Source organism: Protopterus annectens, chromosome 12.part0 (genome assembly GCF_019279795.1).
Source record: "Protopterus annectens isolate FY-2018-M chromosome 12.part0, PAN1.0, whole genome shotgun sequence".
In the NCBI taxonomy this organism is placed as follows: Eukaryota; Metazoa; Chordata; order Ceratodontiformes; family Protopteridae; genus Protopterus; species Protopterus annectens.
Window position 1 is genome coordinate 484,926,815 of NC_056746.1, and position 19,108 is coordinate 484,945,922.

General features: G+C 45.2%; 1 protein-coding gene across 3 annotated transcripts in view; it reads left to right on the forward strand.

Annotated features, from left to right (window-relative positions):
• The window catches only part of TOP3A (DNA topoisomerase III alpha), a 1,120,433-nt gene that overhangs the window by 622,119 nt on the left and 479,206 nt on the right, over window positions 1–19,108 (forward strand). The window lies entirely within an intron of this gene.

Below are 19,108 nucleotides of genomic sequence, written 5' to 3' on the forward strand. Positions count from 1 at the left end.
TTCTTGCCTCAGCCGATGTCAGAAATTACTGAAAAAGTTAACAATTGTCTTTCTCCCTTGCCTGGGCCCAGACCACGACGTCTCGGCCTGTGCAGCCTGTGCTCGCTTCAACAAGCGCACTCTCAGGCGCCGGGCGGAGTTCGCTGAAGATTTTTTCGGCGATAATTTTGCTTACACCATGCCGTCTGATCTCCCGACATCGCAAACTCCCAAAAAGCGAAAAGACCGGGACCGACATCCTCGGCCCGCATCTACTACCGACTCCACGCCAAAACCTAGCGCGAGTGCTCCGGTTCCCTCTGAGACTGTCTCTCCACCGCTCCGAACCGAAGACACCGCATTTCCGACGCCAGTTATAGATTTTCCTCCGGATACCGAAACCGAGGAAATGCCCGAGACCATTGCTGTAGACAAGGTCACTCCTGCACGTGGAGCTGCCAGGCCCCCTATGGCCATGTCTATTAAGGCCTACACTAGGGCTAAGGCAGCCAGCAAAACAAAGCATATTACTTCTAAATCCTTACCTCAGCCGACTCCAGAGACACAAATTATGTCCATGGCTGCTGATTTAATTTCCATGATTAGAGGTTCACAGGCCCATCCTGAGAGAGGATCCCAGCCCCCTCCTGATAAAAGGCCCCGGGTTGAACCCTCTGACCCTACTCCTTCAGATGAAGATTCTGAGGGCTCTGTCCACTCTGATAGCCAGGAAGAGCTCTTTCAGACCTATGAGGACTCGGATGCAGAAGATTCCATCCCCTCGGCCTCCCCTCCTGAGGATATTTCTTTTGGGGAAGTTCTGCACACCAGAGGGAACATTTCAAGTGGCAAGGTCAGGAATATTCTGATTCTAGGAAACGCCTTTGGACTTTCCTTAAGAAGCCTCAGCACAGGCCCTTAGCTATTCCTCCTGTACTTGATGTTCTGGGTGATTTGTATTCTGACTCTAGTGCTACCCCTGATTCTCTTCCTCCTGCTCCAGCCAAGCCAGACAGGTATTACAGGGTCCCAGAAACTCATTCCCATTTATTCAGGGCCCATACTGCTGATTTGGAAACTATTTCACAGGGGCCTAAAGGAGTTACAGCCTCCACCTCAAAAAATCCTTTGCCCTCCAACAGGGAAGCTAGGTCATTAGAGAGATGGGGCAAAAAGGTTTACACATCCACTACCTTATCTATGAGAGCTTTAAATTGCCTTTTTCATATGTTACAATATCAAGATTATCTGTTAGAAGATTTACAAAAAACATTAGCTACTTCTGATCCTTTAGACAGGAAGACTTTGCAGGAAGCTGTACATAACTCTCAGCAAGTAAGCAATCACTTCCTGCAGTGTGGATATGATGCACTGGAAGCTTCATGTAGGGCAGCTATGACAGGGGCAGTCATTCGTAGACATGCTTGGTTAAAAGATCAACCTCTACCAGATCGTGTAAAAGCAAAACTTCTGGATGCACCTTTGGAAAAGAACAAGCTTTTTGGTGCAAATGCTAAGGATGTGTTAAAGACCATTGAAGAAAAAGCAAAATCAGTTCAGACAGTGAAAGATTTCCTCCAGGTTCAACCCCCCAGATTCAGTAGGAATTGGCCTTCAAAAACTGGTCCTTTCCTAATCCAGAAAAGTTTCAAAGGGGTAAGAACAGACGTGGCCGAGGAAGAGGCCAATACAGAGGCCCTTACAGGGGCGACAATGGCAGCCAGGAAACCAAAGAAGTGACGAGGGTTTCACCTGCCCCACAACCACAATCTCAATGACTTTCCTCTACTACCGCCTACCAGGGAACAACTAGAAGCTCCCTTGGGCGGGAAATTATCTCTGTTTGCAGAAAACTGGCACAGACTGACAAAGGACAAATGGATTTTGGACATTATAGACCGAGGGTACAGGTTTCATTTTCATACCTTACCAAGAAAACAAGGCATGCCAAACCTACCACAAAATCAGAGGGCAGAGGCTATCAAGCAAATCACTCTGCTGACTCGGATGAAAGCAATAGAAAGAGTTCCACAACAAGAACAAGACCAGGGGTTTTACTCAAGACTGTTCCTTGTTCCAAGAAAAGAATCTCAATGGAGACCAATACTAGACTTGTCCGCATTAAACACCTTTCTCATAGTACCAAAGTTCAAAATGCTGACTCTACAGCAACTCCTTTCCCATGCTGGGCAAGGGGTCGTGGCTGATTACTCTGGACCTCAAGGAGGCATACCTGCATGTCCCTATCAGACACAGCTGCAGAAGATACCTCAGATTTCTTGCAGGGCCAGAGCATTATCAATTCTCAGCATTGCCATTTGGCTTATCTACTGCGCCCAGAGTATTCACAAAATGCCTGCCTTCAGTAATTGCTCATTGCAGGCTCCAGGGTATACAAATTTACCCGTACCTGGACGACTGCCTCATACAAGCGGACGACAAATTGATGTTGACAAAAAACCTGGATTATGTCATACGATTACTTCAAGCTCTGGGATACACAGTCAACTTCCAAAAGTCAAGACTGCAGCCATCCCAGCAAATAATCTTCTTAGGAGCCAAACTAGACACAGCCTCTCAGATGGCTTACCTGACAGAAGACAAGCAAGAGAAGTTAACTCATTATTTCAAAGGTTTAGCAAAACTAACCCAGATGACTGCAAGGAGATTCCTACAGGCCCTGGGTTACATGGCATCCTGCATTCTCCTGGTTCAATTAGCAAGACTACACATGAGAAAGCTTCAATGGTACCTAAAAAGCATTTGGTCTCAACACAGCAACAACTTGGAGACAATCATACCACTCATTCCATGCCTACAAAAGGAATTCCTATGGTGGGCTTCGGTGAGCCAGGCAAACACAGGTATGTCAATCAAAAAAACACAGATAACACAGACCATGACTACAGACGCCTCAGACCTTGGACGGGGGGCGCACATGGAAGGCAGGTGTATACAAGGACAATGGTCTCCAAAGGAAGCACATCTGCATATAAACCAAAAGGAAATGTTGGCAGTAATGCATGCCGTCGAGGCCTTTCAACACCAACTCCAGCAAGGCCATTTACTGATACGGACAGACAACACCACTGTGATGTGGTACATAAACAAGCAAGGGGGCACCCACTCTTACCCCCTTTGCAGACTGACAATGCAGCTTTGGGAGAAAGCACTGAGCCTAAACATCCAGTTACAATCCCAGTTTGTTCCAGGAAAAGACAATGTGTTGGCGGACAGCCTAAGCAGGAATTTCACAGATCCACACGAGTGGAGGTTACATCCGAAGGCCTTCAGACAACTCACTTCGACATGGGGCAAGCCAGAAGTGGACCTATTTGCCTCTCACCTCAACCATCTTCTACCAAAATTCTGCACAAGGACATACCATCCAAAAGCTTGGAAAATAGAATCCCTCTCATTCAACTGGAACTCCCTAGCAATCTATGCATTCCCACCTCTGCCACTGATGACCTCAGTATTACTAAAGACCAAAGCAGAGAAACCCAAGGGAATCATAATAGCTCCGGACTGGCCAAGACAACACTGGTACCCACTACTACGGAGCATATGTCACACCAGGAGGTGGGCCCTTCCCCAGTGGCCTCTACTTTTGACTCAACACAATTTCGAAACACTGCATCCAAATCTTCAGACACTGCAGCTAACAGCCTGTGAGATCCCATAAATAAATGCAGCTTATCTCTCTCCAAGGAAGTTCAGCGGATACTAACAGAGGCTCGAAGACCATCCACCAGAAAGGTTTACTTAGCAAAGTGGAAAAGATTCAGCAATTGGAATACCAGCAAGGGACATGATGCATCAGTGTTGAACATCCCACTCATCTTGGAATATTTGGCAGATATGTTAAAGAACGGCCTCTCATATTCTTCCATAAAGATACATGCATCTGCTATTTCAGCTAGATACAACACTTTCTCACCCTTTACTAAGGCAATTCCTCAGGGGAATCAAGAACATTAAGCCACCAAGAAAGGCCCCAGTGCCAGCCTGGGACCTCAATTTTGTCCTAGAAAAACTGACTCTACCTCCATTTGAGCCAGCAGCTTCAGTTGACTTGCAATTTCTCTCATGGAAGACAGCTTTCCTATTGGCAATTACCTCAGCAAGAAGGGTTTGGGAGTTACAGGCCCTAATGGCAATACCACCCTTTATTATTTTTCACAGAGACAGGGTTTCATTAAGGACCAGCCCTACTTTTATGCCAAAGGTGGTATCTAGGGTTTCTTTAAATCAAGCCATTCATCTGCCTGCCTTCTTCCCCAATCCTGAGAATAAGGGGGAAAGACTGTTGCATACCTTGGACATTCACAGACAACTTCGATACTACCTGGACAGAACCAAGGCCAGTAGGAAGTCTGAACAGCTTTTTGTAGCTTACGCCCCTGCAGTCCAAGGAAAAGCAATTTCAAAACAGACTATTTCTAAATGGATTGGGCATTGCATCAGATTCTGTTATTTCTTTCATGGAAAGACTGTTCCAGCCAATGTCAGACCACATTCCACTAGAGCTACAGCCACCTCTACAGCATTCTTAAGAGGGGTGCCTACCAAGGACATTCTATAAGCTGCTACATGGAGCTCCGTGCATACATTCTCCAAACACTACAATCTCCCTCTATACTCCAGATCCAGAGCAGGCTTTGCTTCGGCAGTCCTGCAGGGTTTGATTGCCTCACCATCTTTTTCCTAGAGCATTCCTCCTCCCCCAGCTAAGCTATGGTATTCTACCCACATGTTATGACTGCAGTTGCATTCTTGAAGGACATAGTACAGTTTTGTACCTACCATAAATGTAGATGTCCGATAGACATGCAACTGCAGTCGGATTTTCCCTCCCTCCATACCCCTCTATGCCTAGGGTCCACTCCTATCCCTGTTTCTCTTAGCTGGGGACATCTGTTATGGTGTGTTTGTTTTATTGCTCATTTATTTGTTTGGAATCCTGTTTTTGTCTTCCAATTTGATTACAGCCTTCCTTGGAGGGCACCTGGCATCTGGGGCAAGAAACACTGAAGAAAATGGCGTCGGCTGATGCTTATGTACTCCAGCCGCTCTGACGTCGGAGAGAAATGCAACATCAGCCGATGTCGGACCCAGACTTTGGAATCCGGCCAACCGAGGGCTGCCTGAGGCAGGACAACCCACATGTTATGACTGCAGTTGCATGTCTATCGGACATCTACATTTATGGTAGGTACAAAACTGTACTTTTTTCCCCAAGGCCAGCAGTACCCTAGCAAATATTTTGGTGTTTGCTTTAGTCAGTGAAATTAGATTACAATTCTCATGGCCCTTTAACCCTTCTTGTCCTTTTGCTAATAAAATTACTGCTCCTTTCTCCCATAACCTGTGTACTGTTTCCCGTGCTAGGATATAATTCATAATTCCCCCTTAAAGATTCTTGTCCTTCCCATCCCATCAGCTTGTAGTAGTATGCTTGCAGCTACCGGGCATTTCCATTTCCCCCTCCTTTACATGCTAGGTTACTATTTCTTCTTCCTTAGTGCATCTTTTTAGTTTACCCTCTTTGCTCTTACTTACCCAAATCTTCCCCCACTTTTTTCTCTTGCTTTCCTTGCAATGTTTTTTCAGGTTTATATACCTTCATAGAAAACATCTACCACCCCCATCCTATCTGAAACTCCTCCTCATGTCGTCTACCCATTTTGCTATTGCTCTCCCCCTTTGCCCTTCCGTCAGTTTTTCTGTCACACTGCTTTAATTTGCTATATCTGAGAGCCCTTACCTTTTTATTTTGATCATTTATATTGCACCCTTCTAAATTGTCTTTTTCTTCCACCACAGCCACTTCTGTTCTATCTGTCTCCTTCCCTGTTAAATCCCAGACATTCCATCTCCATTTTCTGTCTACCTCTCCTTCCCATTTCATCAGTACCCTAATTGTGGCATGGTAAGAAACATTTCTGTATCTTCACCTCTTTTATTTTCTTACAGCCGTGTGTCCTACTAACATTGTATTCATTCTTTGCGTCTGTATTCTTAGACTGTACAAAGCATAAAACCTTCTCCACACTCCTCAGTTTCCCTGCACACATTCACAAAGTCTCCTTTCTCTAAAGTATATTCTGCACCTTCTCTGCTTCACCCGTGATGGTATGTTTCCCAAAACAAAAAAAAAAATGGAATGTCCTAGAGGTGTGTAACTTACGAGTAGGTCGCCTGCTATCAAATTTATTTCCTCCTTCACAGTTATGCTCATTGCTTTCCCAGAGTCCCCAAATTCACCATCAGCATGGTTCAGATCCCCAGCTCAGCTCAGCAACACCCTATCAGCCATTTTTGTACTTTATCCTTCCATATCGTCACAGCAACTCACCTATATGCACTGTTAACTATGTCATACTTTCTTTCTTTGGGGCTGCTTGACCCTTCCAGTCTTTTAAAACTTTTCTTGCACTGTTTTGCAATTTCTTCTGTCATAAATTTAATTTCCTGGGCCACTGCCATTTGTATCCCTTTCAACCTTTCTAAAACTCTTCCTGTTTTGACATTTTTTTTTGTACCACACTGCACCACATATACTTCATGTAACAATTCCTTGTTTGTATTTGTTTTGATTTATCATGTTAGCTGTATTGACGTTAGACAAATGGGCCTGTGGCTGTGAAGAATCCCCATCCCCCTGCCATAGAGGGATAAAGCCCTAACTATGGACCAAACAACAGTAGTTTAACAACTCTTGACACTTGACAGAGCTGTTGATGGAGGGGGGGTGGAATTGAGGAGCTGTTGATGGCTTGCCAATCCTTTGGGGAGGAGATGGCTCTTACTTACCACATGTACAGCACCTAAATGGAGCACAGATTTGGAACATGTTGAGCGCATGCTGCCACTGCGCATGTAGACTGGCTGGAGAAGTCACCGGGCAGAAGCATGCTTCCTGCAGTAAGTTGAGCATTGGTGGAGCTCATAGGAATTGCTGAATGACTGATAGAAATAGGCTGTGCCATCTATCCTAGAAGCTGGCCCACCATCACCTGACTTTTGCTTTGGAGGTCCTAATTAGGGACTCAGGCAGGAGCAGAGTGGGTCAGAGGATGCTCACCTTGCCTGGGGATGCCTGGCTCTTGCCATAATGGAACAGATGAGTTATACAAGTAAATGTAGTGGAGCCATGGGGCAGGTCTGGTGGAGCTAAAGAGAAAAAATAGAATCCTCTCCCCTCATGGCCTGTGGAGTATTTTAAGTGCATTAATATGAATCTCTGCCTTCTGTTGCACTACAGTTGCTCCACCATAGTAAGCCTAGTTAGCAAGATTAGAATGCCTCAACTGTTAAAACTCACCACTTCACCCTTCCATCATTATCTCTAACATTTGCAAACCATGTACTTGCTCAATAAACTAAAAATAAAATCACATATGCTGTAAAACTACAACAAAAAATTGTGATGCAGAGCTGTATGAAATACTTGCATGTGCAGTCGACAGTCATGCTGTTTAACACAAATATTAAAAAGTATGCCTTCATAGTTCACAGTTTCAGTAATGACACTTTGCCTGCAGAAGCCCAAAGGCATTCATGAATATCAAAGCTTTCACCTTTCCCCCTTCTGGCCTACTGGACTCCTTCCCCTGCTGGCATCAGTATATTGGTGGTATAAAGTGGCATTAGCCATTCTTACATGCTGCAGTTCAATGAATGCATTTCATAAGTCAGTTACTTCTTCAAACCATCGGGTTGGCCTGAATCCATAGTTTACAGCTAAGTATCTCATTGGAGGTCCTCCTTATCTGTGCTTCTGTTTGGTTTGCAGTGGTTATGGATGTCAGTAGTGAAGGTCAGTAATTGTTTACTATATAGAAAACAGATTCCACACAAAGATTTTCCTAGTTCTTGTCTTTTCTACGTGAGATTAGATCATAGTGTGCCCAACTACCACTATGGTGCCTGGTTTAACCAACTGATGGTTAAGCTCTGAGCTGAATCTCTTGAAAAGTGTTTGGCCCAAAAATGCCACGGTTCTTTTTCTGATTTCCCTTACAAGAAAACAAAGGGCAAGATGATGTAGAAGGGCTGACCATGCCATTTCAGTGTCGGACAGTACCACCATCCCCCCTGGCTCAAAGCTACTGGTTTTGCTGAGGTGTCTTTGCAGCCCCTGTGCCTTGTTCAACCAAAGCATCTAATGCAACCCATCAATTGGCTGCCCCACCGTCCTTCTGTGGCACAACATCATGAGCCAAAGCTTTTATGTTGTTGGATGGCCTTGGAGCCACTTCGCAGGCTCTAGCCTCCAATGCTTTTTCCATACGGAAGAGCAATATCCCCATAATCCTAGTCAAGGATGAAGTTGAAATAGACTGTGTTGGGGTCTCAGTCACCTGCTTATCCCCCAAGAACTACATGCCAGACCATGCATCCAAACCTGAAACCAAGACATTGAATCACAAGTAATCATTAGTCAGATGTCCTTCAAGAATGCAACTGCAGTCATAACATATGGGTTGTCCTGCCTCAGGCAGCCCTCGGTCAGCCGGATTCCAAAGTCTGGGTCCGACGTCGGCTGATGTCGCATTTCTCTCCGACATCAGAGCGGCTGGAGTATATAAGCATCAGCCAATGCCATCTTCTTCAGTCTTTCTTGCCACGCTGTGCCCGAAGCAGAAGCAGTTCGCAAGTGCCGGTTGGTCAGCTCCTGTATTCTTCGAAACCGAAGACATCAAAAAAGCTAAGTACCCCGCTGGGGACCTTTTCTTGCCTCAGCCGATGTCAGAATTAACTGAAAAAGTAAATAATTGTTTGTCTTGTGGTAAACAAATACCTCATAAGGATTTCCATTCTTACTGCCTCCCTTGCCTTGGCCCAGACCACGATGTCTCGGCCTGTGTCGCCTGTACTCGCTTCAATAAGTGAACTCTCAGGCGCCGGGCGGAGTTCGCTGAAGACTTTTTTGGCGAAAAGTTTGCTTACATTATGCCATCGGAACAACCTACTACACATATTTCTGAAAAACGGAAAGACCGGGACTGACCTCCTCGGCCCGCGACTTCCTCCGACTCCACGCCAAAACTTACCATGAGTGCCCCGGTTCCCTCTGAGGCGGTTATTCCACCGCTTGGAACCGAAGACACTGCACTACCGATACCTCCGACACCGGAGGCCACACCGACGCCAATTATTGATTTTCCTCCGGATACTGTAACCGAGGAAATGCCCAAGACCATTGCTGTGGATAAGGTTACCCCTGCATGTGGGGCTGCCAGGCCTCCCATGTCTATGTCTATCAAGGCCTACACACGTGCTAAGGTAGCAAGCCAGGCCAAGCCTGCAAGCCAGGCCAAGCATCACTCAGCTAAAACCTTGCCTCAGCCTAACCCTGAAGCTCAGATTATGATCTTGGCCGCAGATCTAATTTCTATGATCAGAGGCTCCCAGGCCCATTCTGAGAGAGGATCCCAGCCTCCTCCTGATAAGAGGCCCAGGGTTGAACCACCTGACCCCCTTTCTTCAGATGAAGATTCTGGGGACTCTGTGCTTTCCGAATCCCAGGAACCCCCTTTTCAGACTTTTGAGGATTCGGATGCAGAGGACTCCATTCCTTCGGCCTCTCCTCCTGAGGATATTTCTTTTGGGGATGTTCTGCATTCCATGAGGGAGCATTTCCAGTGGCAAGGTCAGGAATTTTCTGATTCCAGGAAGCGCCTTCGAACTTTCCTTAAAAAGCCACAACACAGAACCTTAGCTATTCCTCCTGTGCTTGATGTGTTGGATGACCTTTACTCTGACTCCAGTGCTACCCCTGATTCTCTGCCCCCGGCTCCTGTCAAGCCTGATAGATACTATAGGGTCCCTGAAACCCATTCTCATTTCTTTAGGGCCCATGCTGTAGACTTAGAAACTATTTCCCAGGGGCCTAAGGGGGTTTCTGCTACCACTTCCAAAAATCCTTTGCCTTCCGACAGAGAGGCAAGGTCCTTAGAGAGATGGGGGAAGAAGGTTTACACCTCTACCTTAACTATGAGAGCTCTCAATTGTCTGTTTCATATATTTCAATATCAGGATTCCCTGTTGGATGATTTACAGAAAAAATTAGCCTCTCCTGACCCTTTAGATAGGAAGTCTTTGCAGGAGGCTGTCCATAACTCTCAGCAGGTTAGTAATCATTTTCTGCAGTGTGGATATGATGCATTGGAAGCTTCATGTAGGGCAGCTATGACAGGAGCGGTCATTCGTAGACATGCATGGTTAAAAGAGCAACCCTTACCGGATCATGTTAAGGCAAAGCTACTGGATGCTCCCTTGGAAAAGAACAAACTTTTTGGTGATAATGCTAAAGATGTGTTAAAGACCATTGAAGAAAAAGCCAGGTCAGGTCAGACAGTCAAAGATTTTCTCCAGGTTCAGCCCCCCAGGTTCAGCAGGAACTGGCCTTCTAAAAACTGGTCATTCCCAAATCCTGAAAAATTTCAAAGGGGCAAGAACAGGCGTGCCCGTGGCAGAGGGCAATATAGAGGATCCTACAGGGGACGCCAATGGCAACCAACAAACCAAAGAGGTGACGCAGGGGTTTCCCCTGTCACTCAGGGACAATCTCAATGACTTGACTCTAACTTCTCCGACCAAGGAGCAAGAACAAGCCCCTTTGGGAGGAAAGTTATCTCTGTTCTCAGAAAATTGGCACAAACTGATAAAAGACAAATGGATATTGGACATTATAGATCATGGTTACAGGTTCTATTTTCATACCTTACCAAGAAAACAAGGCATGCCAAATCTTCCACAAAATCAAAAGGCAGAGGCTATCAAGCAAATTTCTCTGCTGGCTCAGATCAAAGCAATAGAAAAAGTGCCTCAACAAGAACAAGGTCAGGGGTTTTACTCAAGTCTGCTCCTTGTTCCAAGAAAACAAAATCAATGGAGACCGATACTGGACTTGTCCGCTTTAAACACTTTTCTCATAGTACCAAAGTTCAAAATGCTGACCTTACAGCAGCTCCTTCCCATGCTGGGCAAGGGGTCTTGGCTGATTACTCTGGACCTCAAGGAGGCATACCTTCATGTCCCTATCAGACACAGCTGCAGAAGATACCTCAGATTTCTTGCAGGGCCAGAGCATTATCAATTCTCAGCATTGCCTTTTGGCTTATCTACTGCACCCAGAGTATTCACGAAATGCCTGGCATCAGTAATTGCTCATTGCAGACTCCAGGGGATTCAAATCTACCCCTAGCTGGACGATTGCCTCATACAAGCGGACAACGAACTAACCTTGACAAAAAACTTGAATTATGTCATACACTTGCTACAGGCTTTGGGATACACAGTCAACTTTCAAAAGTCAAGACTTCTACCATCCCAGCAAATAACTTTCTTAGGAGCCAAGCTAGACACAGCCTCTCAAATGGCCTACTTGACAGAAGACAAGCAAGAGCAGTTAACTCATTACTTCAAAAGTTTAGCAAAACTCTCCCAGATGACTGCAAGGAGATTTCTACAGGCCCTGGGGTTCATGGCATCTTGCATTCTCCTGGTCCCACTAGCAAGACTACACATGAGAAAACTTCAATGGTATCTAAAGAGCTTATGGTCTCAGCACAACAACATAGAAGCAATTATCCCACTCATTCCATGTCTTCAAAAGGAATTTCTATGGTGGGCCTCAGCAAGTCAGTCAAATACAGGCATGCCGTTCAAAAAACCTCAGACAACACAGACCATTACCACAGACGCCTCAGACCATGGATGGGGGGCGCACATGGAAGGCAGATGTATTCAAGGACAATGGAATCCAAAGGAAGAACATCTGCATATCAACCAAAAAGAAATGCTGGCAGTAATGCATGCCATCGAGGCCTTTCAGACATCAACTTCATCAAGGCCACCTTCTAATAAGGACAGACAACACCACTGTGATGTGGTACATAAACATGCAGGGAGGTACTCACTCTTACCCCCTTTGCAGGCTAACAATGAATCTTTGGGAAAAATCACTGAGTCTGAACATACAGCTACAGTCCCAATTTGTTCCAGGTAGAGACAATGTTCTGGCGGACAGTCTAAGCAGGAATTTCCTAGACCCACACGAATGGAGGTTACATCCAGACATCTTTGCACAACTAACCTCGGCATGGGGCAGGCCAGACGTAGACCTATTTGCCTCCCAATTCAATCATCAGCTACAAAAGTTCTGCTCAAGGACAAATCATCCACAAGCATGGAAGTTAGATGCTCTCTCATTCAACTGGAGCTCCCTAGTCATCTATGCATTTCCACCTCTGCCACTGATGACCGCAGTGTTACTAAAGATCAAAGCAGAGCAGCCAAGGGGAATCCTAATAGCTCAGAACTGGCCGAGACAACACTGGTACCCACTACTACGGAGCATATGTCACAACAAACCGTGGGTCCTTCCCAAATGGCCTCAACTGTTGACTCAACACAACTTCAGGACAGCTCATCCCAACCTCCAGACTCTACAGCTAACAGCTTGGAAGATCACATAAATAACCTCAATTTATCTCTCTCCAAGGAAGTTCAGCGGATACTAACAGAAGCCCGCAGACCATCCACCAGAAGGGCTTACTCAGCCAAATGGAAGCGTTTCAGCATTTGGAATACCAACAAGGGTCAAGATGCATCAGTACTGAGCATTCCACTCATTCTGGAGTACTTGGCAGAATTTCTAAATAAGGGACTTTCATACTCTTCCATAAAAATACATGCTTCAGCTATCTCTGCTAGATACAACACTGACCCACCTGTGTTCTCACATTCTTTGCTAAGGCAATTTCTTAGAGGGATCAAGAATATAAAACCTCCAAGAAAGGCACCAGTACCAGCTTGGGATCTCAATTTTGTGTTAGAAAAATTGACTCTACCTCCCTTCGAGCCAGCAGCTTCAGCGGATTTACAATTTCTGTCCTGGAAGACAGCTTTCCTGCTGGCCATTACCTCAGCTAGAAGGGTTTCAGAATTACAGGCACTAATGGCAATACCACCCTTCATAATCTTCCACCGAGACAGGGTCTCCTTACGAACCAATCCTTCCTTTCTGCCAAAAGTGGTATCTAGGGTCTCTCTAAATCAGGCAATTCGCCTGCCTACTTTCTTCCCCAATCCTGAAAAACAAAGGGGAAAGACTGTTGCATACCTTGGACATACATAGACAACTTCACTACTATCTAGACAGAACCAAGATCAGTAGGAAGTCCGATCAGCTATTTGTAGCTTATGCTCCTGGAGTACAGGGAAAAGCAATTTCCAAACAGACAATTTCAAAATGGATTGGACATTGCATCAGATATTGTTATTCCTTCCATGGAAAGAGTGTGCCAGCCAATATCAGACCACACTCTACCAGAGCTACAGCCACCTCCACAGCCTTCTTAAGAGGGGTGCCTACAAAGGATATTCTAGAAGCTGCTACATGGAGCTCCGTGCATACATTTTCCAAACACTACAACCTCCCTTTATTTTCCAGATCCAGAGCAGGCTTTGCTTCGGCAGTCCTGCAGGGATTGCTAGCTACACCATCCTTTTCATAGAGCATACCACCTCCCCCAGCTAAGCTATGGTACTCAACCCATATGTTATGACTGCAGTTGCATTCTTGAAGGACATAGTACAGTTTTGTACCTACCATAAATGTAGATGTCCGATAGATATGCAACTGCAGTCGGGTTTTCCCTCCCTCCTTCCCCTCTATGCCTTAGGTCCACTCCTCTCCCTGTTATTCTTAGCTGGGGATATCTGTTATGGTGTATCTGTTTATTGCTTACTTATTTGTCTGGAAACCTATTTTTGTTTTACAAATTTGATTTTAGCCTTCCTTGGAGGGCACCTGGCATCTGGGGCAAGAAACACTGAAGAAGATGGCGTCGGCTGATGCTTATATACTCCAGCCGCTCTGACGTCGGAGAGAAATGCGACATCAGCCGACGTCGGACCCAGACTTTGGAATCCAGCTGACCAAGGGCTGCCTGAGGCAGGACAACCCATATGTTATGACTGCAGTTGCATATCTATCGGACATCTACATTTATGGTAGGTACAAAACTGTACTTTTTCACTGCCCAATGTTGACTTATGCCTCAGACCCCACCAACTCAGGTCTCTTCTCAGTTTGTTTTCAGACTAGCTCAGAGTTTCATGGATTTTATGAAATCCATATAGTCTACATCTGAAGAAGCATCTGTTTTAGGGATCCTCTTTGTAAGAAGGAAGAAGGGGCTGTCTCCCCTGAAGGACTTGGATGTCTCAGATCAGAGATGGAGGATAAGGTATATGTGACTCAGCTGTCCCCAACCTGATATATAGCTTCTGATAGCTAAGACACCCTTTCCGCAGCTTTATTACTTAAAGTTCTTTCCTTTTGGTGATCTCTTTTATAATGTGATGGAGAATTTCAAAAGTATGTCTGAGAAATTCTTCCAGGCCCATATTAGATACAGACCATTTCTGAACCTGCCAGAACCTAGAGCCTGGCCATACCTGTAGTGTTAGAAGTCCTGGATGACTTCTGACACTACAGCTTCAGAAAGAAGAATATGCTTAACTTTTGTAACCTCAGTTCCTTGGTACTTCATAAAGTTATGATTGTGATGCAGTAGATGCATTAAGCAGGCTGGTTGCCATGGATTCAGGTTTTTAGGGCACAACCTGGCTGAGGAGTCGGCACTTTCCAGAGCATGTAAAGGCAGAATTTCTAGATACTTTGTGGATAAGTAGCTCTTCTTTGGACTCCCAGTAGAGAAGGTTTTCAAAAATCTGGAGGAAAAGAGAAGGACTCTGCAATCTGTTAAGGACCTTTTTTCACTCCCCACCACTAAGGTATGTCAGGAACTATCCTAGCAATAGCTGTCTCTTCCCTCCCAAGCAGGATAAAAACAGAACTTAAATAGGAAAGAAGGGAAATATGTTAAGATGTTAAACTGACATTAACAGTACACCTGGGAGTTCCAGGGCCAAGAGGCACACAGGGAGCAGCTGTGACTCATCTCAACACTGTTCTCTACTGCTGACATCTGTCCTCTTTTTTTTGAAGGCAAAATAAGAGGAAGACTGTCCTTTCTTGAGAGACCAGTGGGAAGCTGTTGCTCAAGACATGTGATTGTTTTACAGGCCATTAAAAATGGCTGCAACCTAAATTTTTAAAAGAATCGCACCTGTATCAAAAGACTAGCAATTCCTCATGCCCCCATACATAAAATGTCTCTAGGCACAGATTCATAAGAGGTACCAGAAAGAGAAAAAGGAATCAAGATTTTACTAAAAATTGCTTCTAGCCCCAAGGACAATAGATTTGTAGATCCATACTGAATCTGTCAAAACTGAACAAGTACCTGGTAGTTCATAGACTAGTACTAGGCTAACTGCCATTGTGGGCCATTTTAAACCTAACTAGTTACCCCATGTTAGAATCAAACCCTACACCTTGTGTATGTAAGGTATACACTTTAACATTATGCCAAATGCTGGATTCCAGATTTCAGGATGTGAACATTGTGGAAACCTCTTGTCCCTGATTTTTACAGCGAGCCCTCAGTGTGATGTTAGACCTTAAAAGTGCTTACATTCACATTCCCTATAGCAAAGAGGACATGCAGATGTCCTTCCAAAAAACTGTTGTAGTATTCAGTACATAAGGGATGTCCCTTCTGGGCAGCCGATCGCTCAGCCAGTATAGATGAGGTGAAAAGAGATCTTGTTTGCACTGTACATCACATTTATGCTCCCTGCACAGAGTGTAGTGCGTAAAAGGGACGCATGGACGCAACTGCCCAGAACTTTTGCCACCATTTCAAATGCCATTGTTGCCAGTGAGTTTGAACATTTTGTTGCTACTGAATACTTAGCAACACCAGATAAGTGCCCTGTTGGGATTATTTTTTATTTTCTTTATAAATTCTGCTTTCTTGGTCTTGTAGTTTTTTCAGTACCTAGAGGTCACATCATCCAGGAGGCGGAAATGTCAGTGTATGAGGCAGATTTCCCTTGATTGTCAAGAACAGTGTCTTTTATTTGGGTGCTTCCCATGTTCATACCTGTTGTAGTGTCTGTAAGGCATTTGCGTGTGACACTCGGAAGACATTTGTCTTTCCTAGCCATTTATCTTGAAAACCGACAGCTTAGACAGTTAGCCTAGGGTATAATGGTGGAATTTTTTAATCCCAAGATACTCCTTCTAGGTTAGAAGAAGACTAAGAAGTCTCAGCCGGATTCTTTACTTGTCCAGCCTCCACTGGAAGTCCCTCTAGAAGCAGCTAATAGCTCTGTAGGTCGTTCGGTGTTTACATCAGATTCATGTGCTGCAACCCCACAGGCATGAATCCGTCTTTTTGCACATCCTCTGATGCTTTGCAGGCATCTACTCCGGATGTCAAGGGGGAGCTGCAGTTGGTTATCTCAGAGGGTCTTAGAGGGATTCCACAGTTATTGATCAGGGTGGAAGTTCCGGGTTCTCTTCTTGAATCTAGCCAAGGGTCGGAACCTCTGGTAATTGATAGGGCTGTTGTGTCCCTCTAAGAAAAAACAAAAACTGAAACATGTTTCCATCTGTCCTGTGGACCCTCAAAGGGAAAAGCACGAGTTTACTCAGGGCTTGTTCTCTGCCTCCTTTGTTAGCTGCCTAGTTTAGATACCTACATTGCTGTTTCCATGCCCCTGATTCTCATCGTCCTGCTCCTAAGAAACCTTATAGGTTCTGCAAGGTTCCTGAGGATTGTCTATTTTTATTTAAATGTCCTTCTGCTGATCCTGCTGTGGTGTCTTCCAAACTTTTGCCTTCTGATAAGGATAGCAGGGCAATGGAGAGAATGGCAAGAAAGTTTACACTGCTTCTACTTTGGCCTTTAGGGCTATTAATTACCACACCCACATGACCAGGTATGCTCTGGCCTTCATTGCACAGGCTTGTCAGGTTATCTCTGCTCTCTCTGATTCTGATGGCAAATCCTCTGCCTTATCTTTTTTAGGTTCTGTTTCTCTAGTGACTCACCACTTTAAGTGTAGCTATGATGCTGCTGATGCCTCTTCTAGGGCTGCAGCTTTTGAGTCCATCATGAGATGTTACTTGGCTTTGTCTACAGTCTGTTCCTTAGAACATTAAGGTCATACTCATCTTTTTGGGACTGCTGCTGCTGACTTGTTTACGTCTCTTCAAGAGAAAGGCAAAGCCTTGCAAAACCTTAAACATATTTTTGTCTCTCCTATTCCTAAGTTCCAGAAGAATTCTCCTTCTGAATATGCTTTTGTAAGCAAGCAACCCTGCCGGGCCTCTAAAGGCAGGAAGGGTGGGAGGTGGGCCCCCTCTGCTAATGCTTCTCAGCTTGCTGTGGCCCAGAAGCCTCCTTTATCTGATAAGCTTGCTTCTCTTTGCCAGTTTGCCCCTCCCCTCCAGACCGCCTTTAGATCAGGTTCCTGTGGCTCTCCCTTTGTCTTCCAGTTTGGCATCTCATCACTTCAGACTCTTAGGTTTTTTTCTGTCATCCATCAGGGTTACTTCATGGCATGGAAATTTCTCCTTCCTTTTTCTGGGATTCCTCAACCTCCTGTAGAGCAATGTCCTCATTTTCCGGAGGCTCTAGGGTCCCTGTTGAACCAAGAGACCATTCGACCTGCGCCCCCCCCAAGTGGGACGGGATTTTCATTCCAAGATCTTCCTGATTCCTCGAAAAGAGGGCACTTGGAGACTCATTTTAGTTATCTCCTGGCTCAACTCCTTTCTCAAGTTCCTTTCTATTCGGATGCTTCCTCTTCAGACTTTTCCTCCTTTATTACCCCAAGCTTTTCTGGTGTCCTTGGATCTGAAAGATGCTTACCTTCATATCCCTGTTCACCCTCTCTTCAGGAAGTTTTTACAATACTCTGCATCTTCCTTTCATTTTCAGTTCTCTGCTTTGCCCTTATGCCTCTGTACTGCCCCAAAGGTATTCACAAAATGCTTAGCTGCTGTGATTGCCTTCTGCAGGCTTCAAGGCATTCATATTTTTCCTTATTTAGACAACCTTTTGCTTCAGGTGCCTTCTCCCAGCCAATTGTTGCAGGAGCTGCAGTTCACTATCTCTCTTCAAAGTCTATGGTTTACTGTCAACTTCCAAAAGTCTGTTTTGACTCCCTTTCAGGATCATGTGTGTCTGAGTTGCAGGATTCAGACATTGCCAATGTCTGTCTTTCTTCTGCTTCCAAAGGTATTTTGTTGACAGCCTTCTTTCAGTCTCTTCTTCCCCTGACTCCCATGCCAGCCAGAAAGTTTCTTCGGGCCCTGGAATTCATGGTCTCTTATATTCCTATGCTGCTTCTTGCCAGACTGCATATGCAAAAACTTTGGTGTTACCTCAAATCAGGTTAGCTGTAGCATCGTCTCTCTCCTTTTTTGTCTATTTCAGTGCCTTTCTCCTTCCCTGTCTCAAAAAGGAATTAGAGTGATGGATTTGACAGTTCACTCTCAACCCAGGCCAGCCCTTTCAGCCTTCGTTCCCTGCTTAAGAGCTGTTCACTGATGCCTTGGATATGAGATGGGGAGCATCTCTTGGTCACTTGAAAGTTCAAGGTCTTTGGCCTCCCCATCAGACGTCAGACCATATCAACATCAAAGAGATGAGGGATATGATTCTGGCCCTTCAAGCTTTTTACCCCATGTTCTGGCCGGGCCCCTTGAAGGTGTACACAGAGAACACTACAGTGATATGTGGTATGCCAACAAGCAGAGAAGCACAAAATCTTGCCTCCTGTGCAGGATGGCGCTTCAGGCTTGGGAAGTGGCTCTCCGTTATCAGTGAACTCCTTGGGCAGTATACATTCATTTAGAGCACTCTTTTGTGACAGACTCTCTGAGCAGATCCAAAACACAGGCTCATGAATGGATGCTTCACAGAGACGTGTTTCTGGACATTGTCCTTTGTTGGGGTATTCCTCAGGTAGATCTTTTTGCTTCCCCTCTGAACAGACAGCTTCCTCTCTTCTGTTTCAGAGTGTCATACCATCTGGCCTGGAAGACGGACGCCCTATCCTTTCTATGGAAGGGGAGGTTTCTTTATGCTTTCCCTCATTTTCCAGTCCTTCCAGGAGTCCTGCAGAAGATTCAGCTGGACTCCTCAAAAATCCTGCTAATGAATCTCTTTTGGCTGAGACAAGACTGCTCCTG